Source organism: Lepidochelys kempii, chromosome 7, assembly GCF_965140285.1.
Source record: "Lepidochelys kempii isolate rLepKem1 chromosome 7, rLepKem1.hap1, whole genome shotgun sequence".
Lineage (NCBI taxonomy): Eukaryota > Metazoa > Chordata > Testudines > Cheloniidae > Lepidochelys > Lepidochelys kempii.
In genome coordinates, this window is record NC_136386.1 from 98,976,879 (window position 1) to 99,000,389 (window position 23,511).

Consider the following 23,511-nt stretch of genomic DNA (forward strand, 5'->3'; position numbering starts at 1 on the left):
TTAATATTAACTGCAGTGGCAATCAGAAAACATCTTGTGAAAACTGAATAAAACAAAATAACAAAAACTGAACAAAAACTAAAATAAAACAAAGCTTTTTCTTTAAATGAAGCCAAGGTCTCTTGTTTTCTAATCTTCTGGCATTTCCTAACCTTTGAGTATTTGACTTTGCAACCTTAAGATTAACCTTTTAACTTAGTTTTTGGGTGTAACCTTGTATTAAGGCACGGGTTCCCAAAATTTTGGCCAGCATGACTCCATTTTAATAAATTATTTCCTCCCCAGACAGCATGTGGGATGCCATTTTGAAAAGCAAAATGGTGACCTCCTCATGGCATCATATGAGCTCACACTGCATGGAGAGCATGATTTTGCTCTACAAAATGGTGTCCTTCAAACAGCATGACCTCATACATACAGTGCATGCGAAGTCACACTGTGTGGATGATGCCATTTTGTAGAGCAAAATGGTGTCCTCTATCCCTTGTAATCTCGCATGTACCAGACATGTGAGGCCATGCTGTGTGGAGCAAAATAGTGTCCTCCACACACTCGGGTCACTGTGACCCCATCTGCTGATGGCACGAACCCATTTGGGGTCACGACCCACAATTTGCGAACTGCTGCATTAAGGTGTAGAGCACTATTGTAATTAGCCATATATTTTACCAACTATATTGTATTAGCTTGAATAATTCTACGTCTTAATTAACATTCTTCATAATTTAAAAAAGGACAAAATTCTGCTTTTCCAACCATGCAACCCTATTGGGTTTCCCCTGATCCTGTGCACCAGGCGAGATTCCTCTCCTCCTTCAAAGCCCATTGTTTTTAACAATTTAATTTTGACCCTCAATCTTGTACCAAATTTTTATATATGAAGATCCTGATAAGCACACGATAAAAACTAGTGAACTTAGCTGGTGTAAATTTTCAGAGTTCTATTGTCTTCCACTGAGTTACCACAATTTACAAAAATTCAGGATCTGTTCCCTAGTATCTTGTAAACTTTACCTTTTTTAGGGGTGGTGAACGTGTATAGATAAGTGCACCTGAGGGGGCAGTAAAAAGGAAGCACAGAGTGAGGGTAGTGGGGAATGAAGAGTACAAAACCAGGATAGGGAACGGAAGAGAGGCAGGGAGAAACAAGGGTGGGTGGGGAGAATGTCTTTCTAAGTACAACGAAGAAAAGGAGTACTTGTGGCACCTTAGAGACTAACAAATTTATTTGAGCATAAGCTTTCACAAGTACTCCTTTTCTTTTTGCGGATACAGACTAACACGGCTGCTACTCCGAAACCTTTCTAAGTACAGCAATCCCAAATGCTGAAAACTCATGAGTCAGTCTCTCCCAAAAATAATAAGATTGTTTTAAAAATAATGAGCTTAAAATATTTTTCTTTTTATCATTTATCTTAAGGAGGTCAATTTTTCAAGGAACCATAAGGGCCAGAAGTTTACTCAAAACAACAACAAGAAACTGAGATTCTCATATAACTGGCAGATTCTAGGAGCTGGGTCTTTCAGAAGAACACTAAGAATTTCAAGACCCATGATCAAGAGTTGTCCAGGCTGTATCTTAAATCATAGTTTATGTTTTATCACAAGTTATTGGACTTGATGCAGGAATTACTGAGTGAAATTTTATGCACTGTGTTACACAGGAGGTCAGACTAAATGATCATAATAGTCTGTTCTTGTCTTAATCTATGAATTGGGAAGAAAACACATGAGAAATGCAGACCAAGGGAAAGAGTGGTGGAAGTTAAAACTGAGTAAGAAATTTTTAGACAGGAAAAAAACCCAGACCTTTAAGAAGGATTGAAAGTGGCTCTGAGGCAAAATGCTGGCCCTCAGAGAGGAAGATGTAACAAGGAAGCTATTTATTTTGTAACAAAAAGTTCCTCTTCGTAATTTAGAATTTGATATGAAAGTTGGGTTATTTTAAATAAAACAAACTGCTAGCAAGTTTTGGTTCTCTCCTGATCAGAGGGGTGAGACACCCCTTCTCCCCTGGAGCCAGCTCTCACATATATTCCATTTACATCACTTGACAAGTATACTCCAGCAAGTTCTAATTCGTGGCTGCCAGATAGGATGATTGTTGTTCCATGATTCCCACTTTTTAATAATACAATCTGCTCAACCATGTGTGTAGCCCCCCAATCATTTTGCCCACTGAGTCTTCATCCTTAAATCTGTTCCTGCTTAGACAGTTGGTTCCTTTCTGGTTGCGGTACCTGGGATAACGTTGCCTGCAATACCATGTTTATCTCCGCTCAAAGCAAATGGCTTATAACACTTTCTGCTAATAAGTTTCCAGGTTTACTCTATTTCCTGATGGCAGAGTCCCCAGTGGATAGCTCTCTACTCATAAGTAATCAGTGGGACATCCCATTATTCCATCCTGAACATCATGTCAGGCCATTCTTCCTCTATGCTATTGTCCTCAGAGAATTAAAAATCACTTTACGGTAACAAGAAGTTTCTTAAATATTACTGTTAATTGAGGATGAGTTAAATTTGTTGGCAATTCAAATAGTGACAAATTAGCCCTGTCCACAGCTCTGTGAGCTGTGCAGTGAGAAAGCGCCTTTCACCCTGCTGGCTTATGTTTTTTTGTTTTTCCAAAGTGGCAAAGGTACTTTTAATAAAAACACCTATCTCCTTGAAATGTTGTTCTGGCTGCAACCATTATAACATTAAAACTGCATTTGTTATATTGCATTCAGCAACATATTGATGTGTCTTACACAAAATGAAATAATGTAAACTAACATGTACAGTCTTGGCCAGGACATAGAATGTATTTATAGAGGGGATTTTCCAGATCAAGTAATATGGCAGGTAGAAACCCTGCAAACACAAAGTAGAAGGTCAACCCATCTCTAATACAAATTGAGGCACCTGTCATTATGCAAGGCACTGCATTTAGCCGTATGGAGTGGAAATCTATCAACTGCATGAAAAAACTTGTACAGATACAGACAGACATCATCTTCCTTTCCAAATGCAAACAGATGGACATCGTACCAAAAGGACTGAAGGTAAAAAATCCATTACAATCTACATACCACACAGACTATGCTGACAGCTTGTGCCACACGCTCTCAAAGAAACTGCGGAATCACCTGATCAACATCCTCTACAGCAAACAGGGAAAGATTAAGAATGAGCTCTCAAAAATGGATACTCTCATAAAAAACCAACCTTCCACACAAACTTCCTCGTGGCTGGATTTTACTAAAACTAGACAAGCCATTTACAATGCACACTTTGCTTCTCTACAAAAGAAAAAGGACACTAAACTTTCTAAACTACTACATGCTACAAGGGGCCACAGCAATGGTTCCCTCAACCCACCTAGCAATATTGTTAACCTATCCAACTATACTCTCAGCCCAGCAGAAGCAGCTGTGCTATCTCGGGGCCTCTCCTTCTGCCCCTCCACCCCCACGAACATGATACAGTTCTGTGGTGACCTAGAATCCTATTTTCGACGTCTCCGACTCAAGGAATATTTCCAAAATACCTCTGAACAGCATACTAATCCACAGAGGTCTCCCTACCAACACTACAGAAAGAGGGATTCTAGGTGGACTCCTCCTGAAGGTCGAAACAGCAGACTGGACTTCTACATAGAGTGCTTCCGCCGACGTGCACGGGCTGAAATTGTGGAAAAGCAGCATCACTTGCCCCATAACCTCAGCCATGCGGAACGCAATGCCATCCACAGCCTCAGAAACAACTCTGACATCATAATCAAAAAGGCTGACAAAGGAGGTGCTGTTGTCGTCATGAATAGGTCGGAATATGAACAAGAGGCTGCTCGGCAGCTCTCCAACACGAGTTTCTACAAGCCATTACCCTCTGATCCCACTGAGAGTTACCAAAAGCAACTACAGCATTTGCTCAAGAAACTTCCTGAAAAAGCACAAGATCAAATCCGCACAGACACACCCCTGGAACCCCGACCTGGGATATTCTATCTACTACCCAAGATCCATAAACCTGGAAATCCTGGGCGCCCCATCATCTCAGGCATTGGCACCCTGACAGCAGGATTGTCTGGCTATGTAGACTCCCTCCTCAGGCCCTACGCTACCAGCACTCCCAGCTACCTTCGAGACACCACTGACTTCCTGAGGAAACTACAATCCATCGGTGATCTTCCTGATAACACCATCCTGGCCACTATGGATGTAGAAGCCCTCTACACCAACATTCCACACAAAGATGGACTACGAGCCGTCAAGAACACTATCCCCGATAATGTCACGGCTAACCTGGTGGCTGAACTTTGTGACTTTGTCCTTACCCATAACTACTTCACATTTGGGGACAATGTATACCTTCAGATCAGCGGCACTGCTATGGGTACCCGCATGGCCCCACAGTATGCCAACATTTTTATGGCTGATTTAGAACAACGCTTCCTCAGCTCTCGTCCCCTAAAGCCCCTACTCTACTTGCGCTATATTGATGACATCTTCATCATCTGGACCCATGGAAAAGAAGCCCTTGAGGAATTCCACCATGATTTCAACAATTTCCATCCCACCACCAACCTCAGCCTGGTCCAGTCCACACAAGAGATCCACTTCCTGGACACTACAGTGCTAATAAACAATGGTCACATAAACACCACCCTATACCGGAAACCTACTGACCGCTATTCCTACCTGCATGCCTCCAGCTTTCACCCTGACCACACCACACGATCCATCGTCTACAGCCAAGCTCTGCGATACAACCGCATTTGCTCCAACCCCTCAGACAGAGACAAACACCTACAAGATCTCTGTCAAGCTTCCTTACAACTACAATACCCACCTGCAGAAGTAAAGAAACAGATTGATAGAGCCAGAAGAGTTCCCAGAAGTTACCTACTACAGGACAGGCCTAACAAAGAAAATAACAGAACGCCACTAGCCGTCACCTTCAGCCCCCAACTAAAACCCCTCCAACGCATTATTAAGGATCTACAACCTATCCTAAAGGATGACCCAACACTCTCACAAATCTTGGGAGACAGGCCAGTCCTTGCCTACAGACAGCCCCGCAACCTGAAGCAAATACTCACCAACAACCACATACCACACAACAGAACCACTAACCCAGGAACTTATCCTTGCAACAAAGCCCGTTGCCAACTGTGCCCACATATCTATTCAGGGGACACCATCACAGGGCCTAATAACATCAGCCACACTATCAGAGGCTCGTTCACCTGCACATCCACCAATGTGATATATGCCATCATGTGCCAGCAATGCCCCTCTGCCATGTACATTGGTCAAACTGGACAGTCTCTACGTAAAAGAATAAATGGACACAAATCAGATGTCAAGAATTATAACATTCATAAACCAGTTGGAGAACACTTCAATCTCTCTGGTCACGCGATCACAGACATGAAGGTCGCTATCTTAAAACAAAAAAACTTCAAATCCAGACTCCAGCGAGAAACTGCTGAATTGGAATTCATTTGCAAATTGGATACTATTAATTTAGGCTTAAATAGAGACTTGGAGTGGCTAAGTCATTATGCAAGGTAGCCTGTTTCCTCTTGTTTTTTCCTACCCCCCCCCCAGATGTTCTGGTTTAACTTGGATTTTAACTTGAAGAGTGGTCAGTTTGGATGAGCTATTACCAGCAGGAGAGTGAGTTTGTGTGTGTATGGGGGTGGGGGGGATGTGAGAACCTGGATTTGTGCAGGAAATAGCCCAGCTTGATTGTCATGCACATTGTGTAAAGAGTTGTCACTTTGGATGGGCTATCACCAGCAGGAGAGTGAATTTGTGTGGGGGGGTGGAGGGTGAGAAAACCTGGATTTGTGCTGGAAATCACTTTAGATAAGCTATTACCAGCAGGACAGTGGGGTGGGAATAGGTATTGTTTCATATTCTCTGTGTATATATAAAGCCTGCTGCAGTTTCCACGATATGCATCTGAGGAAGTGAGCTGTAGCTCACGAAAGCTTATGCTCTAATAAATTGGTTAGTCTCTAAGGTGCCACAAGTACTCCTTTTCTTTTTGCGAATACAGACTAACACGGCTGTTACTCTGAAAATTGAGGCATATGTTTCATCAGAAAAATTGTTCAGATGGTTGCGGTCTCAAGACCCATAAGGGTGCTTATGTGAATAACCACAAAAGTCCTGGATATTGTTTGTGTTTCTAAAACCCTTGTTGAAAGCAATATAAACTTGTGTATGTGAATTTTATGCTTCAGTAATGTGTTGTGGTAACAGCCCTGGAGAGGTAAATCTTGTCACTACTGATATTAGACAGGCACTGGCTTCTCCCACATTGCCTCAACAATGCTTTTAAGCTTCTAAAACAGAGGTGAATTCAATTTCTGTACCATTTAATCTTTTAGTTTTCTGTTGAGATGGCCAGTGATGAACAATGTCCACCAGCAACTAGGAAAAGATCACTAATCCATATCCCAAAAGAAACCATAAAACTGTCAGATGGTAACAACTCTTGGTCACAGCTGACCTGGAGGGCCACTGAAATAGTGACCTAAAGATGAAAGGTTCACAAGCCAATTTTAAATTCCTTGTGCCACCTCATACCTGCTTCCTATCTCTATCATCTTCTGTTCTATTTTTGCTAAGGAGAACACTATTGAAACAAGTCGGAAGTCTAATTTTAGGTGATGTCTCTTGTATGTGCTGGGAGAAAATCCCAAGACTATTCAAACTCAAAAGTGTAAAGAGGGAGTATTAACAAAATACACAAGCAAAGTTTCAAGGAACACCTGTTGGGCCAAATTTGGCTTAATTTACAAAAATACTCTTCCAGCACAGAGGTTTCCATATGGTTTCTAATTCCAGTGGAAAACTTTTACAAATACACATTGGCTTGAAATGTTTCCAATCCAAACACTGCAGCATTGTACTACAACCATAAAGGGAACTATTTTCATTATGCAAATAGTGAATAAACAGACAATTGGATAAGTAAGAGGTTCTCAGACTCTTCAGGGTGTGGACAAGAGAGAGAGAGAAGTTGTCTCCTGGACATCTCCCTTTCCGTTTCTTATGCAGACCACCTCCGTGCCCACTTGCAATTGCATAACATAACTGTGGCAATTACAGTCATTAACTACGTGGAAGAATGTTAGGTAAATATATTATGTATTTTTTTTGTGTGTGAAAAGAACATGATGACACTGTGTATGCTTTCTTATTTATTTTATCACCATCACTTCTGTTCTGTCCCTCTGGCCCCCCGGCACATACTTCTGTTACCTAGTTCATTTTCTCTCCTCTCCCTCTGCATATTTCCCTGCCAATTGGTTCCCTTCTCCACTAGTCCCTTGGACATGCTGATCTATCCCTACTACCCTAGATATTAGACCAACTCCTGTTTTTCTTTTATTGTCCTCTTATCCATTGCAGCCATAGTAGCTTCTGTTTTTACAGGAGTCCATGCTCTCCTTGGCCATGAAGAGCCCGGACATCTGTAGAAACATCTGTAAGGAAAGAAGAGCTAGCATCAGGGTCCTGATCCTGCAAGGTCTGAGCAAGTGTTGGTGGTATTGAACACTCTCAGCTTCCACTGAATTCCAGGGATGAAATCCTGGTCCCATTAAAATCAGTGTAAGAGTTGCCATTGGCTTCAGTGGGACTAGCATTTCCCCCCAGGCATTTTCTCAGCCCCTTGCAGGATTGAGCCCCCTCTCACCAGCCAGCTGTCACTGGACTAGTGGTTTGAAACCACTGGCATAAATAGAAAAAAAAATTCAGATTGTTAGAGCTGAAAGAATTTGGAAAACCAAATGTGTTTCCGACATAGGTAAGGTGGTTTGTTTTGCAGAAATATGATTAAACAGGATGTCACGTGGTGTGATGGTGCTGGTTGTAGTGTCTCCTGTGACTGTCCCGCTGCCTATTGGTGATATACAAGACTAACAAACAGCTCAGTTGGAGTTGGGCTTAAGGTAGCAGGAGGCTCCTGAAGGAGACCCTGGCTTAAGGGAAGGATGCAGAAACAGGCTTGTCACACCAGGTAGATGAAAGACCTTGCTGGGATATGCATCAGAAACCCTGTAGGGAGGGGACCAGCAGAACCCAGTCTGATATTGAAATGTTTCTGTTTGATTAATAAAAACATCCCTGGGAAAAGGGAGGGAAATACTGATACTGATGGAATCAGCTATTGGTGAATTGTCCTGTCAACTTGCACGAGGGTGGGGAAACTGAGGTCAAGACATAGTTTTGGAACACCCTGTCACAGTAAGTATCCCATTAATGGAGAGCATATAGGTTTTAATGGCCAAATTAAGGATGCAAAGACAGGGACATTTCTGGAAGCTTGACAGAGCACAGTTTTAATAAACCATTCTGTTCTAAACTGGAAATCTATATTTTTAAAATACTGTGGGAATTACCTGCATCTGTAAAATATTTATGAACCAAAAGCCATGTCCTAGTAGTAATGTGGCCCACATTTTCTGACCTTAAATCTTCAGAGAGACATAATGTGCAATTCAAAATTATAAAGCACTGCATTCAGCAAGCTGTTCTCTGCATGATGGCCAAGGTAGCAATTAACTTAAATGATGTCTAGATACACTGAGTATTTTACTATCTAATGAACTTATAGATTGTACTATTAAAATCAGACTCTGTGTCCATAATTCACAAAGTGATAGCTCTTTTTGTGAAACGAAATTCATAGTGCATTAGAGTGTACGCCTTTACAAACTGTACATTGGATATTAATCTATTGATAATCAATTCTGTCTCTGAACCACTGAAAAATGAAACAATGTCTAAGGAAGCATTTTACATTCACAAAATCCTGAGCATAATTAAGACATGCAAAGTTAAAATTCAAAATGCACCTTTTAATAAAAATTACCTTGCAAATATTGCCAGTCATTGAATACTACTGATGTGAGTTTTCCTGTGAATAATTCTACCCTTTCAGCAATGAACAAGTACTATAAAGGTAGGCTTACCTATTATTCCTACATATTTTAATGCTCTTTAAAAGTTGAATAGATCAATGGTAGATAATGATCTATGTAGTCCATTGTTTGTCACTAAGGAACAGAACAAAATAGATAGGCCTGGTCTCACAAACATTCTAGCATACAGTGAAGAAAATATACTAACAAAGAGGAAGGTAGGAGGTGAAGAAGCATGGTCCTGTGGTTAAGGTCCTCAGGAGACCTAGGCTCCATTCGATGATCTGCCACAGGTTTTCTACTATCCAGGGCAAATCACCCAATCTCACTCTGCCCGATTGCCCACCTGTAAAATAAGGTTTATGATACTTCCTTTTTCTGTCTGTTGGATTTAGATAAACTGCTCCAGACAAGAACTGTCTCTTACTGTGTGTCTGTGCAGCAAAAGGAGATCCTGGTCTCAGCAGGGGGCTCTAGACAGTACTGTAATTCAAATAAATAATACAAATGGTGTATTTGAAAAGATTAACTTAGGCCCAAGTCAATGGGTTCTCTATTTGGACTTTTAAAAAAAATGAAAATAAAATGTATTCATAAAAATGCATGAAAATGTAGTTAGAAAATTCCTTCCTGCATACAGTGCTGCACACAGAGATGCCAAACTATGCAGTCAACCAAGCGCTGAGGGATCTAAAAGAGACAGCTACACAACCCTTTTGGAGGAATAAACATAAAAATTGAATCACACAGACTTTTCTTTTAAATGTAATTGGAGAAGTATTGGATGACTGTGGTTCTGTCATTGATCTGTGGTGTACATGTTAAATAATAGCATTAAGATGAATTACAAGTAGTCTCTCATGGAAAAAGTTGTGACAGAAATAATGAGTTTGGAATAATGTCACCTGAGTCCCAACACTAAACTTTTTTAATCCATAGGCAAATCTTACACACCACATGAATCAGTTTATTCTTGTAGTAAAAAATGTGTTCACATTTCCAAGTATCTGCCCCCACACAGAATTTAATACATCTGATTGTCATCAGATTGAATGACTTCCAATCAGAGATTCTAAACATAAACTTATTTCATTTGCTTAGTAAAAAGTTAACTAAGACTCCAAACTAGAAAAAAATGAGTAGTCCCATTGACTTCATACCCTACATTGAACTAGTTTGGGGTGGAACAGTGGAAACAAGAAGGGGGAAATGGCCAACTACATTGGGGCTAGTTATACATAGGCTAAAGTGCTTTGCTCAGTAAGAGGTAACTTTCTTAATAATTAAGAAATATCTTTAGAGCCAGTGTTTCACAGAACTGGACTCTTGTCTTGGCTTTGTTTAAAGTTGAAATTTCTATTTTTCAAGTAAGTACTATCATGACAAGAGTTTACTGAAAACATGTAAGCCATGATATTGGCCAGGTGAGGCATGTATACAAATAACTATTTGGGCATGATCCTGTGACTGACTTTTAATTGAGTTCAGGGGGAGTTCAGGCTTACAGAGGTTTGCAAGATTGGAGGTCTTTATTTTCTACATATTGTGTATTGCATATGCCTCTGCAATAATGAGTTTCCCTACTCCCCTGTTGTCTATTGGAACAGGGATGCTTCCTGGTCCCATCTTCTCCTAAAATCCATATTGCACCTGGGGCTAGAAATTATCCTACCTGCCAACCCATCAATATAGAAAATAAAGAGAGCACAAACCCAGCACCTCCTGAAAGCCTGAGAGTTGGGCTCCTAATCCTTTTCTTCCTCACTCCAACAACAGTGACTCAGTTCTGAACTGGGTCCATGTCGGTAGACCCCCTACACCAACATGGATGAAGGCCTAAGATAGGAAGGGAGTCTAAAGATAGGAATGAGAGGGGACCCAGAGCTGCTCCAGTAGTATCATCCCAGATCTACAACATTTTCTATATCTGGACTGATTATTCACTCTCTGCAGCCTGAACCCACTTGTAATTGTTGGTGCCTTCTGGGTTCTACACAGTCACTTTGTACAGCCCTATTTAAAGCCAATCCTTTTATAGTGCTTTGTGTCTGCCTTGGTGATTAAATTTAAAGCCAAGGCATGTATCCAAACCACATTATGAACTAAAAATTGCAAATGGCATATATGTATTTCCATCATTCCCTTAATTTGAAATATACAAATTAGAAAGAAGTGTGTTCCATTCCACTTGTTCACCTCTACGTGGCGATATCAAATTTCTACATATAAAATTCAAATATAAAAGCAGGCAATCTGAAGATTTGGGCGTAAATAAGAAAAAAAAATGTAGTGGAAAGACCACCTTCCTTTTAAACTACTTGTTTCAAAATAAGTCCAGTAGATCAGTGAAAGGAGTTATAAAGAAAATATGCTCCATACCAATAAAGTATTTCTTTACCCCCAAGGAGTCATAATCCCTAGAAATAATTTATTTTCTGCCTACTTGAGAATTTCTCTTTAAATTCTTTAAAGCATTCAGTATTTTTAAAACTGCAATAAAATTGTAATAAGTGGCCAATTTTAAATTTCAGTATTAAGCTGGTTAAATAACTAGACTGTATTTGTAGTTAAAGCTTTTAATTTGGTATTATAATAGTCTGCTTACTGGAATTACCTGCATATTCTTCCAAATTCACTGCTCTGTTTTTTGGGGAAGAGCATCTTTTGCAAGCCTGTATATAGAAAGAAAGTGCCTTACCTGACAACCCACTAGTGGAACAGCAAATGAGCCATTTCCCCCTTCTTGTTTCCACTGTTCCACCCCATTGACTCAAATGAGAATTTGTCTTCAGTGAATGAATTTGGCACTTCGTCAATGTATTGCTATTATGAAGAATTTTTCATTTAAAAAGTGATACTTGTGGTTTTTCCAAGAAGTTTCAAACACTTGGATTTTATCGGTGCTTACACAATTAGGATTTCAGATTGTGACAGGGTCATCAAAATCACCAAGCTTCAAAACCTCTGATCAGTTAAAAAGTGGTTTTACAAGAGGCATAAATCCATTTTGTATGAGAAATGAGGAGAGAGAAGAATCTTTCAGTTCCCAAGGTTTGAATGGTTAAAGAGTTGAGCAGTATATAAAAAATATGCAGGCTGTATAGAGACTGATAAGGCTTGCTTATGAATAACATTACTCTATAATTCTCATCTGAGCCTCTTATCCTTTTCTGTGTATGCTACAAAGATCGTAAAGTAGATAATAAACCCATTTGAGAAATTAAACAAATTTGTTTTTATAAATTATTCTAACATTTCAATTCAATTATGTTGATTCCACTTGAAAAACTAAATTGGGAACTATAAATGCGTTCATTTTAGTTTGGCTTCTTCTCAAGTGCTGCAGATTACTATGGCTGGGCTACTTCAGAATGAACTAGGAGTTGGTTTGTGACTCCCAATTCAGCCTTTTAAGGAAAAGGTACATTTCAAAATTCCCAGTAGTATGCAAGAAAAGAAGCTTGGTAGACAGAATATCAAGCCATGGCCTCTCTTCCTCCTGCAACCCTCTTTGGAGCATTGGCAGCTCTGGGAGTATTAGGAGGCAGCAGTCCCTGCTCTCGCTTGAGCACGGGGACTGGAATTGTGATGTCATTTAATGTTGAACTGGGAGGATTCTTAGGCTCCTAAATAAGGACCGGGCAGAATCAATTGGCTTGTCCATGTTTGTCCCCTCTCTGAGCCTACCTGGGCCCCAACCAGGATTTCCTTCTCACAATTGGTAGACTAGATGGATTAGGGGTTTACTTTCTCACTCTAACATTTCACATTGCTGCCTGTCCTATAGCAATTTAAATGTACTGTGTTAGTTGCATGGTAATCAAAATACTCTGGCGTGATGGTATTCCTGATCGATATGTAGGTCTGGCTTTTGAACTTGCACCAGGGTACATCAGGAATTGAACAGATCCCTATTAGATCAGGTCCATCTGCAGTGTATCCTAGCAGGCAAAAGTAACCAGGCTCACGGTGAGGGTTGGGGGTGGCTCCAGTAAAGCCTTTATAAAATGATAAATGCTCTCCCAACAAAGTACAGGATAATTTTCAATCACGGTGTCAAGTGGTGCCCCACGCTTAGGCTTATTCCATTCAATGTCACTCCTTAAGATCGGTAAGAATCAAACATGGACATGGTTTGTGAAGGTGATTATTCAGCTTGTTCTTTTATGGAAAATTAATTGGGGCTCAGCAGCCCAGAGCACCATGCAATTCTCGTGTGTGTGGCTGCGTGGGCATAGTCCTGAAGGTTTTCTTAATCTCTTAAGTTTTTACTGTCATCCGTGTAGTACAACCTTGAAGAGATACCTGCCATTTAAGAGAATATTAATACTATCTGTCTGGGAGTCCATAAGGAATACTGTCAGCTGTATACCTTTGAGGCAAACCTGCATGACATGCAGTCAGTCTTTGAGAAAAATATAAGCAGCATGAACAAGTTATAGGTTTCAGTCAACACCATAACACAGCACGAATAGGTGTATTCTTTAACTCTAACAACCTTATTGAATCTGGATAGTACAGGAAGGGTTTCAGAGGGCTTTTAGCATCTCCAATATTTCTTCCCTCCATGAGAGAGTTCTTTCATGTCTTCCCTCCCAGAAAAATCCCTACTGATTTTTACTTAGATAAGCTGGTTTCATATAAAGATTTCAAATAAAGGTGGATTGTTTAAGGACAAAAAATATCAATTCCTTGGACATGCTGAATTACTGTGTAAGGATGCAGGTGCTGTTTAACATTCCTTAATTATTACCACAAAAATCAAATTGCATGTTAATTATTCAAAGATGAGTGTATCAGAAATTATTTATTAGGTATTGCAGTAGATTTACAGCCATCAGGTCTGTTGCCCATTTCTGCAGTCTATATACAATCAGTTGTGATTTTGTCTGAGCAAGGATTGCAGGATCAGGACCATCATTATTCTTAAATATTTTTGTATCTAAAATTTGCAGCTGCCAAACAAACTGGGCACAGTCAGAATACATGTGCTTCTAACTATCTGGTTTGTGTCTGCAATCATGTACTTAAAGCTGTAAACACTCAGATTGCAGATGCAATTCAAAAGTGTGTCTGTGGGTGTCTGCAGACTTTACAGGTGTAAATTTCTCTAAAGTGTCTAAGCTTGTGCAACTGAATCAATGGGAATTTTGCCATTGGCTTCAATGGAAGCATTATCAGGTCTTAAAAGGCCACCATTTAAACTTTGCATTCAATTACAATCCACTGAATTATAAAGCTACAAACAAAAGGCTATATTCATTTGCATCCATGCAAATCTAGTATGCTAGGATAGTTTCTTTCTTTAGGTTTACTCAAATTATATTCTGAGAATATATTTAGATTGTAAGTAGGTCAGGGATCGTCATTTTGTTCTGTGTATATGCAATGTTTAGAACAATGGGGCCCATGGGCTTCTAGGTGCTACAGTTATACAAATAATATTTTTGGAACTTATTCTCCCCATGTTCTACACCAGAGGTGGGCAAACTGATGGCCCCCTGAGCTCCTGGCCTGGGAGGCTCGCCCCCGGCCCCTCCCCTGCTGTTCCCCCTTCCCCTCAGCCTCAGTGCGCCACGCCATGCTCTGGGTGGCCGGGCAGCGCAGTTGCAGAGCCGCAGCCTAACCTGCTGCTCTGGGCGGTGCGGCTGTAGCGCCGCCAACCACCGGTGCTCCAGGCAGCCCGGTAAGGGGACAGGAGGGGTTGGATAGAGGGCAGGGGAGTTTGGGGGTGTGGTCAGAGGCCAGGGGGGTCAGAGGACATGGAACGGGGGGTTGGATGGGACAGGAGTCCCGGGGGGGCAGTCAGGAATGAGGTGGGGGGGTGGGTTGGATGGGGTGAGGAGGCCGGGGGTGGTCAGGGGACAGGGAGCAGGGGATGATGGATGGAGCAGGAGCCCCGGGGGAGGGGGGGCATCAGGAGACAGGGAACAGGGTGGGTTGGATGAGGCAGGAGTCCCAGGGGAGCCATCAGGGGGCAAGAAGCAAGGGGGTTGGATAGGAGGCGGGGCTGGGCCACACCTGGCTGTTTGCAGAGAGACAGCCTCCCCTAACCGGCCCTCAATACAATTTTGGAAACCCGATGTGGCTCTCAGGTCAAAAAGTTGGCCCGCCCCTGTTCTACACCAATTCCTGTTGCATACAAAGTGAGGAGAAATAGATCCCCAAACAAATTATTTTCTGGAATCTAGATTTTTCATCAAAAAGACCCCGGGTAATCACTTTACATTTTGGTTTTTATCTGATGACTCAAAAAAGGCTCAAAATAAATTAAAACACTACTTACATCCACGAGATGCATACTCTTTTGGGAATGTGATTATTTTGGGCTCACACTTTTGACAGTTTGGACATTTAAGGCAGCAGATAAATGAGGTGTGAAACATGACGTAGTTAGCAATATTAGAGAGACAATGTGGGTAGGTAATATTTTGTGGGTAGGTAATATCTTTTATTGGTCCAACTTCTGCTTCAAAAACATGGCATATTTAGCAATAGATACTTAATTAGATTTCTTGGAACAAGAAGCTAGAGGAAATTATACCATTAATGCACTTGCTGTTTTGGGGTCTTCAGTGTCAGAAGAGAAGTTTAATACCCAGTTCTGCATTGGACACCTCGGGAATTTTTCTACTTATGGAAGTTTGTGGATTGTAATTTTTAAATAAAACTATTGAAAAACAACATCAAGAAGTATTACCTTTTCTTTGTAATCCTGAAAGACCAATGATTGGACCACTGCTTATTTGGGACAATGTTAATAATGTTGTACAATCTTTGGTGATGTATGCCCCAAATATTACTAAAATAGCACAGCCAAAACAGGTATGAGGATAACACAGATAATGTTCTGGCTCATGCAACATCAAGAAGATTATTAATTTAATTCTAAATGCACAAATTCACTAGATTGTTCAGGTTTAATTGAGGGCAGAATTTTGTATGCAGAACCTTATTACTGAAGATGGCACACCAGCCAAAAAGATCACAGCTTGGCTTTCAGATCTCAGGTTGAATTTGCAGAGCTGGCTCTAAAATAAACCACACTTTTACTTTTAAATATACACTTTTGATGTAGAAATAATTGAAAAGGAATAAATATTGTTCTGCTTCGTGCCATGTTTACCATATTTTTCCAGACTAAAGTCACACATTAAAAAGTGACATGAACTGGTTTTAAAGGAGACAAATCAAGTCAAGTTCTGCTGAAAGAAGTAGTTGAGATTCATTCTAGATGGGGACTGTATAGAGACAGGATGTGGCAAACTTAAAAGTATGTGTTTTACATTGAAGAAGGGAGATTTTATTTGATAAATGAAGAAAAACTAATTTCCTTCTCTAAAAATAAATATTAAAAATGGTTCAATGAAGAGAATATGATGGTATCCCATATTAGGAACAGTCACTGTGTTCCTGCTCTTTTTGCTGTCTCCTTCTTCCTACACTGATCTTAACTGACTCTTCAAGTGTTCTCTTCTCTTCCCTCTCATTCTGATTATTGCTTGTTGATAGTCATAGAAGTGTCATGCCGCTAATGCTTCTCCACTACATTGATTACTGCATGCAGGTATATGATGAGGCCTTTTGTATTCAATGACAGTTGTATGACCTAATCCCTGTGCAGCAGTTATACGGAATATTTATCACCATGCAATATGGGAGAACATAAATCTGCTAAGATATAGCACACTGAGATTCTGTCCATTTCACGTATCTGGTTTCATGCCTTCTGAACACACTGTATCAAGAAGAGCATTTACTTTATCTCTTACCTTCACAAAAGCTTGATCAGAAATGTAAAAGTTAGCAGCAGCTCAAACATTGCATTTCAACTTTTCTCATCAGATATTAAGAATTATGATATCCCTCTTCATGAGTCAAATGTTACTTATTTGGATATACTTTGTTTGCAAAACTATGGCTTCATGATTTTTTATTTTAAATAATCAGTTCTGTTCAACTGCTTAATGTGGGAGAGCAAGCACTTCAGGTTTATCATTGAAAACTGATTCTCTTGGTTCATATTGTATGTTCCACATGCATTGCATACAAGTCTGTATATATTTCATGTGTATATTATGTCACAGGAAGTTGATACAGTTATTGATCTGTAAGTGACCTTGGGTTAATACTGAGAAAAGTTAAACAAATACTGTTTGAAAGTTTAGATCACAAAAATAGTTTTGTATTAAAACACTAATACAATATCTAGAATTAACAGAAACTTTAAATTATGCTTGGTAGAATGTTCACGAAAATTGTCATTATGATTTCAACATTCCACTGCAATGTTTACAGTCTAAATGTTAACTTAGCAGTGTGCTAGTTCATGCTAACATTAGAAACTAAAGGCTCACTAATTCCCCATCTCAGTGTCCTTTTAAGGAGATGGCCATCACCAGCTATCCTCTCAAGGGGACTTAGGTGCCATTCATAAAAGTGGCTGTGATCCCCTTATGCTCTGTAGCTGTTAATGGTTAGAGCACTTGACTGGGATGCAGAAGACCTGCATTCAAGTCCCCACTGTAACTGATTCAGAATGGAGGCTTGAAAGTAGGGGTATGTCTACACTACGAAATTAGGTCGAATTTATAGAAGTGGTTTTTTTAGAAATCGGTTTTATATATTCGAGTGTCTGTGTCCCCACAGAAAATGCTCTAAGTGCATTAACTCGGCAGAGTGCTTCCACAGTACCGAGGCTAGAGTCGACTTCCGGAGCGTTGCACTGTGGGTAGCTATCCCACAGTTCCCGCAGTCTCCGCTGCCCATTGGAATTCTGGGTTGAGATCTCAATGCCTGATGGGGCTAAAACATTGTCGCGGGTGGTTCTGGGTACATATCATCAGGCGCCCGTTCCCTCTCTCCCTCCGTGAAAGCAAGGGCAGACAATAGTTTCGCGCCTTTTTTCCTGAGTTACTTGTGCAGACGCCATACCACGGCAAGCATGGAGCCTGCTCAGCTCACTGTCACCGTATGTCTCCTGGGTGCTGGCAGACGCGGTACTGCATTGCTACACAGCAGCAGCAACCCATTGCCTTGTGGCAGCAGACGGTGCAATAGGAGTGGTAGCCATCATTGTCATGTCCGAGGTGCTCCTGGTCGCCTGTGTGAGGTCGATCAGGAGTGCCTGGGCAGACATGGGCGCAGGGACTAAATTTGGAGTGACTTGATCAGGTCATTCTCTTTAGTCCTGCAGTCAGTCCTATTGAACCATCTTATGGTGAGCAAGCAGGTGATACGGATTGCTAGCAGTCCTATTGCATCATCTTCTGCCAGGCAGGCAAGAGATGAGGATGGCTAGCAGTCCTATTGTACCATCTTCTGCCGAGCAGCCATGAGATGTGGATGGCATGCAGTCCTTCTGCACTGTCTGCTGCCAGCCAAAGATGTAAAAGATAGATGGAGTGTATCAAAACAAGAAATAGACCAGATTTGTTTTATGCTCATTTGCAAACCTCCACCCCGCCCCCCTATCTAGGGGACTCATTCCTCTAGGTCACACTGCAGTCACTCACAGAGAAGGTGCAGTGAGGTAAATCTAGCCATGTATCAATCAGAGGCCAGACTAACCTCCTTGTTCCAATAAGAAAAATAACTTAGGTGCACCATTTCTTATTGGAACCCTCCGTGAAGTGCTGCCTGAAATACTCCTTGATGTAAAGCCACCCCCTTTGTTGATTTTAACTCCCTGTAAGCCAACCCTGTAAGCCGTGTCATCAGTCGCCCCTCCCTGCATCAGAGCAACAGCAAACAATCGTGCATCTGAGTTGAGAGTGCTGTCCAGAGCAGTCACAATGGAGCACTCTGGGATAGCTCCCAGAGGCCAATACCATTGAATTGTGTCCACAGTACCCCAAATTCGACCCGGCAAGGCCGATTTAAGCGCTAATCCACTTGTCAGGGGTGGAGTAAGGAAATCGATTTTAAGAGCCCTTTAAGTCGAAATAAAGGGCTTCATCGTGTGGACAGGTGCAGGTTTACATCGATTTAACGCTGCTAAATTCGACCTAAAGTCCTAGTGTAGACCAGGGTTAGGTCTCTCACATCCCATCTGACTGCCCTAACAGCTACCACACAGTGGTAATGTCATGCAGACTGTGCATGGCCCTCCATGTTGCCGACCCTCCATGTTGTCCTGGACTCTCCAGAAATTAACGATTAATCTTTAATTAAAGATTATGTCATGGGATGAAACCTCCAGGAATATGTCCAACCAAAATTGATAAGCCTAATGGCATGGCAGCATATGTCTGCATATGCACACACATACCTATGTGCATTTTCCTCTGTCTGCAAAACTCTGAAATCTGCGCTCTCTCTCTTCTACAGTTTACCTTAGCTTTCACCTCTTCCATAGAAAAGTTAGGTTGTGAGTTTTAACCTCCAAATGAATCCAGCTTTGTCTGACCTTGGCTTCTCTGGTTAAGGAAGAAACTAATTTAAAAAGGAAAAAAATATGTTTAAACTCTCTTGCATCTTTCTTTGCTCCTCCCTTTTACTGTCCCCTTTGTATTTTCTGGCTCCATTTCTCCTTCCACAAAACATCCACCTCTTTTTCTCTTCTTTATCCTCCCTCTTAATCTCTTCTTTCAGATTCCTTTTTAAAATGTGTTTCTTCTCCTTTTATTCTGTGGACACATTTTAATAAGCCTCAAAAAGTAGAAAGCAGGGTGGGACAAGGCGAAGAGAGTGAGGATAAGCTCATTATTGCTAATATCTAATTTTTGCAGGGAGTCCTGAATGCTGCAGCCAGATCTGAATTTAGAAGGGTCTTCCGCAGCCTTAGAATCAAAATAAGCTTTGAACCCTGAATAAAATCAGTAGTTCTGTCCATATACTAGTGTTGATATGAATGTGATGATCTGTGCAGCTAAGACTAGATGTGGAATAGATGATGATTATGATTGATGATTAGGAAAACAACATCTGAGAGAGAGCCTGGCATCATTGGTCTACCGCAGTTTTGAAGTTACTGGAAGATTTTCTGGGAGTTTCAATCAACACACCTTTTCTAAAATGTTCTTGTTGCAAGTCTGGATAAGGTGGTGAACTCAGAATGTATTTGGCTTTAAAGGCCAGGCTTATAGGTAGAGAATGCTAGAAAGGGCCAGGCACTGCGAGGGCTCCTCAAATTATATATTCTCAAATTTCTCCTGCGTCAACCACTGTCACACATTGGTGAGGTTGATTGGCCCTTGAATAGGACCACCGATTGAATGTTAGTACAATTGTTAGACCCACAGCAGGATTCTCCCTATGAGATAGGGGAACAGGCAGATACAGGACACAGTGTTGGTATATAATCCACAAATACTCTTTATTGCTTACAAAATAAACCACCCACTCCACATTCATAACCCAAGCATACTACACCAGAGTCTGAAGGTCAGACTTGAAGTCCCAATGCCAGGTGACGTTCAGTCCGATCACAAGATGCGGGAAGCCAGCATTACCACATCTTAATATAAACAGGGCTCTGGATCCACGAACGACTCCAAATTGCAAGTGTATCGAACATCTTTTATAATCCACTCTGTCATATCATCAACTGTCTGGGCAATTTCAAAGAGACAGTTCTGGGCAAATTGTCAAAACCCAAGATGTTTAGAAACAGTCCCAGGCCCAAGATGTTCCTCTTTCCCCAGTTCTTGTTTACAACTGCAACAGGTACACTGCAACAGGTACACCATCATGACAATGCCCCCCAATGTTATTTCCTTATCTGATATTTCTCTGTCTTTCTCATAAGAGAGTTATTTTTCACAAACAGCTTAAAACCTCACTTAAAACCTCAAATTCTTGCTTCGGTTGTCAACACACAACTCACATCAAGCACACTTCATCCACACTAGGCCTATAACATATTACACGGATATATGAATTATATATATATCTCCAAACACAATAATAATATAAGAATTTAAAATAAAATCTGAGTTGGGAATCCTTCAAATAGCAATAAAAATAATATTGGTACCTTATTTATACTTTTGTTCCTCAGGATCCCTGAATATTTTCATGATTGTCTTTATCTGGGGCAGGGTCCATCTTTTTGTTCTGTGTAGTTGCAAAATATTTGAGATAGATAAATGGCTCTGTTGATAGAAGAGCCGAGTACAGATCAAAAATGAGAATTTTCCTGTGAATTAGACAATGTTTGTGATGTCTCTTTTCATTTAATCTTTTCTGCCTGTTGCAAAGAAGCAGAGTTCTAGCTCAGAGCTTCAGTTCAGTCCAGTCCAAATAATTCTGCATCTGCCTGCTGCACTCTGTCAGAATTGGCTATATAAACGATGAATATACTTTTTTTCCCAGTTGTGTCTATCTTTTATCTTTTTATCACTTTATTTCATCTTTTTTTCTGGGGGAAATAGAACTGGTATCATCAGGCTCAAAAATTCTCTGCTTTACTGAAAACACAGAGAAAGTATCCGTCAGCAACTGAGATTGTGCAACAGAGGAATTCTTAGTAAGCATCTCTTCAAAATGAATTAAATGGAATTATTAATAAGTGAGGGGGGCATTTAGTTGTAATTGTTGCTGAGCATTTTAGAGAATCAAAGAAACTGCACATGTTCAAAGTCAGTGAAAAGTAGAAATTTATTTGTGGACTTGGTAGCTGAATACAAGTATCTGTGCATATTCACATGACAGTTACAACTATTAGCAACAGAATTACTGTCTACAGATATGCTGGCTTTTAGGTATTTTGGAATGAGGGTACTAAGAGGGGCAAAGATTTCAGGATGAGATAATTGAGTTCTCACTAGTCTCTGTAGGATCAGCAGGGAGGAATGGCTAGATAGAAATACACTTGTCAGCACTATTAAAAAAACCCACTCTGAATAAATGCTTGAGTGAGGACCAAGTACACCAAACAGTACACAGAACGATTTGGATCTGCCTATATAGTAAATACTCTGTCTTGGCAGATGTGACAATTGTATGTTGCAGAACACACTTAAGGCTCCAGGTGCATTATCTCACAGCTAAGGGATGACAATGGTAAGGAACCACAGGAACACTGAACAAAGAACTTCATTAGAATGTGGAAAATAGTATTATGCCTAGCACTATGTGCCCACTCCCTGTTTCACTGGAGAACATCCACCTAAAATCTTTCCTGGCTCCCTCCACTTAGACCTGGCTTCTTTCTGCAGATATAGACAAAGAATACTTGCATCCTTACAAGGAGCAGTATTATCAAAGCCAAAGTACTCCCAAATTGTCCCACAAAAAATTAGCTACCCTTTCTGCACTCGTGTTTTGAGGCTGTTGATTCTGCCATGGATACTGCCTTTTGGAGAAAGGAGAGAAAATGACAGAGGAAGGCATGAAATATAAGCAGAGGTCACAGGAGGTGGAAATTACATTGTGGGGGATCAGGTTGTACTCGTACAATGTGGCAGCTATTTCACTTAGGCTAGAAAGGGAGACATGGGTCCCTAGTGCAACCCAAAAGTAGATGGCTCTAGCTGGAAGTAAAGCATGGTCCCAGTGGCTGAGCAATTAGCTATTAATTAGTATCTCTCCATGGTGGCTTCTGTCAGAGGAACTCCTAATGATGAGTCTTCTTGATGAGAATTAAAACCCTGAGGGAATCTGGTGGTAGAAATGCCATTACCCTTTATCAGGGTGCATGTCCTTTTAGGGCACTGGGGTGAAGTTATGACCCTATTGAAGTCAATGGTAAAACTTCCATTGACTTCAATAGGGCTAGGGTTTCACCCAAGCAGTTTAGTGGCTGCAGTGAGATATAAATAACACATCACTGTGCCAGCTTTTCTAGATATGGCACACAATATTTAGGCACCGTAGAGAATGAAGGGACACCATGTAGGATTGTTGCAGCTGAGTAACTTAGAGTAGGCTAAGGATTGTTTTAAGTTTGGTGCCCATTAGTCCAGCCCATTGTCTGAAATACTGTGAGATAAATATTCCAAATGGGTGTGAAATACCCTATATTTTAATGGAATGAAGGTAATATTGAAGAAAGATGATATGGATAAAGCTGAAAAATAAATCTTTTCATGGTTAAAGTTGAGCCAGGAACTGAAACTGTAGTATCACAACTTGAAATTGTGGGCATTCTTATGACTTGTCAAATCTTTAAACTTTAGATTGTGTCCTTCAGAAACTTTTCTTTAAGTATGGCAGAGGTGTGGAAGTATAACATTGTATAAGTATAACGTTGTATAAGGGGACATGCTGGATACATTGTATATGAGAGGGCATACCAAAACATGTTACAAAGTATCTGAGGGAGCACATGTAGGGACAGTTAGCTTTTGAATGGAGAAGCAATTAAGATAGAGCCAGCACATCTAAGAAGCAGGCATCAGAATGGAAGGTGTGAAGGGCAATTAGTTAAGTTAACTGGAAGCTGTTAAAGGAGATTGTTAAGGGTGGCAGGTAATTGAAGATATGTGACTGGTCTCAGGGATCTCGAAGGGTGGTGACTAAAATCTTTTTCTTCTTTTGTCTGTAACTTCTCTGTAACTTGTTCTCCAAAAAACTGTATAAATTAAAAGACACAAGCCCCACTTGGGGGGCTCACTTCTAAATGTATTAGCAGAGCAGCTTTGCTA

At 40.7% G+C, this 23,511-nt stretch overlaps 2 protein-coding genes across 4 annotated transcripts in view; one reads left to right on the plus strand and one right to left on the minus strand.

Moving 5' to 3' along the window:
- LOC140914936 (uncharacterized) overlaps positions 1 to 23,511 on the minus strand; it is a 136,574-nt gene that overhangs the window by 63,273 nt on the left and 49,790 nt on the right. Inside the window, exon 3 of one of the 3 annotated variants that reach the window (XM_078853844.1) lies at positions 20,901 to 20,980. The gene's annotated coding sequence lies outside the window, so the exon portion shown is untranslated. Of the gene's footprint in view, positions 1 to 20,900; positions 21,063 to 23,511 lie in introns of all 3 variants that reach the window. The other 2 variants (XM_073354027.1, XM_078853843.1) reach the window with 2 other exon arrangements.
- TCERG1L (transcription elongation regulator 1 like) overlaps positions 1 to 23,511 on the plus strand; it is a 327,912-nt gene that overhangs the window by 32,429 nt on the left and 271,972 nt on the right.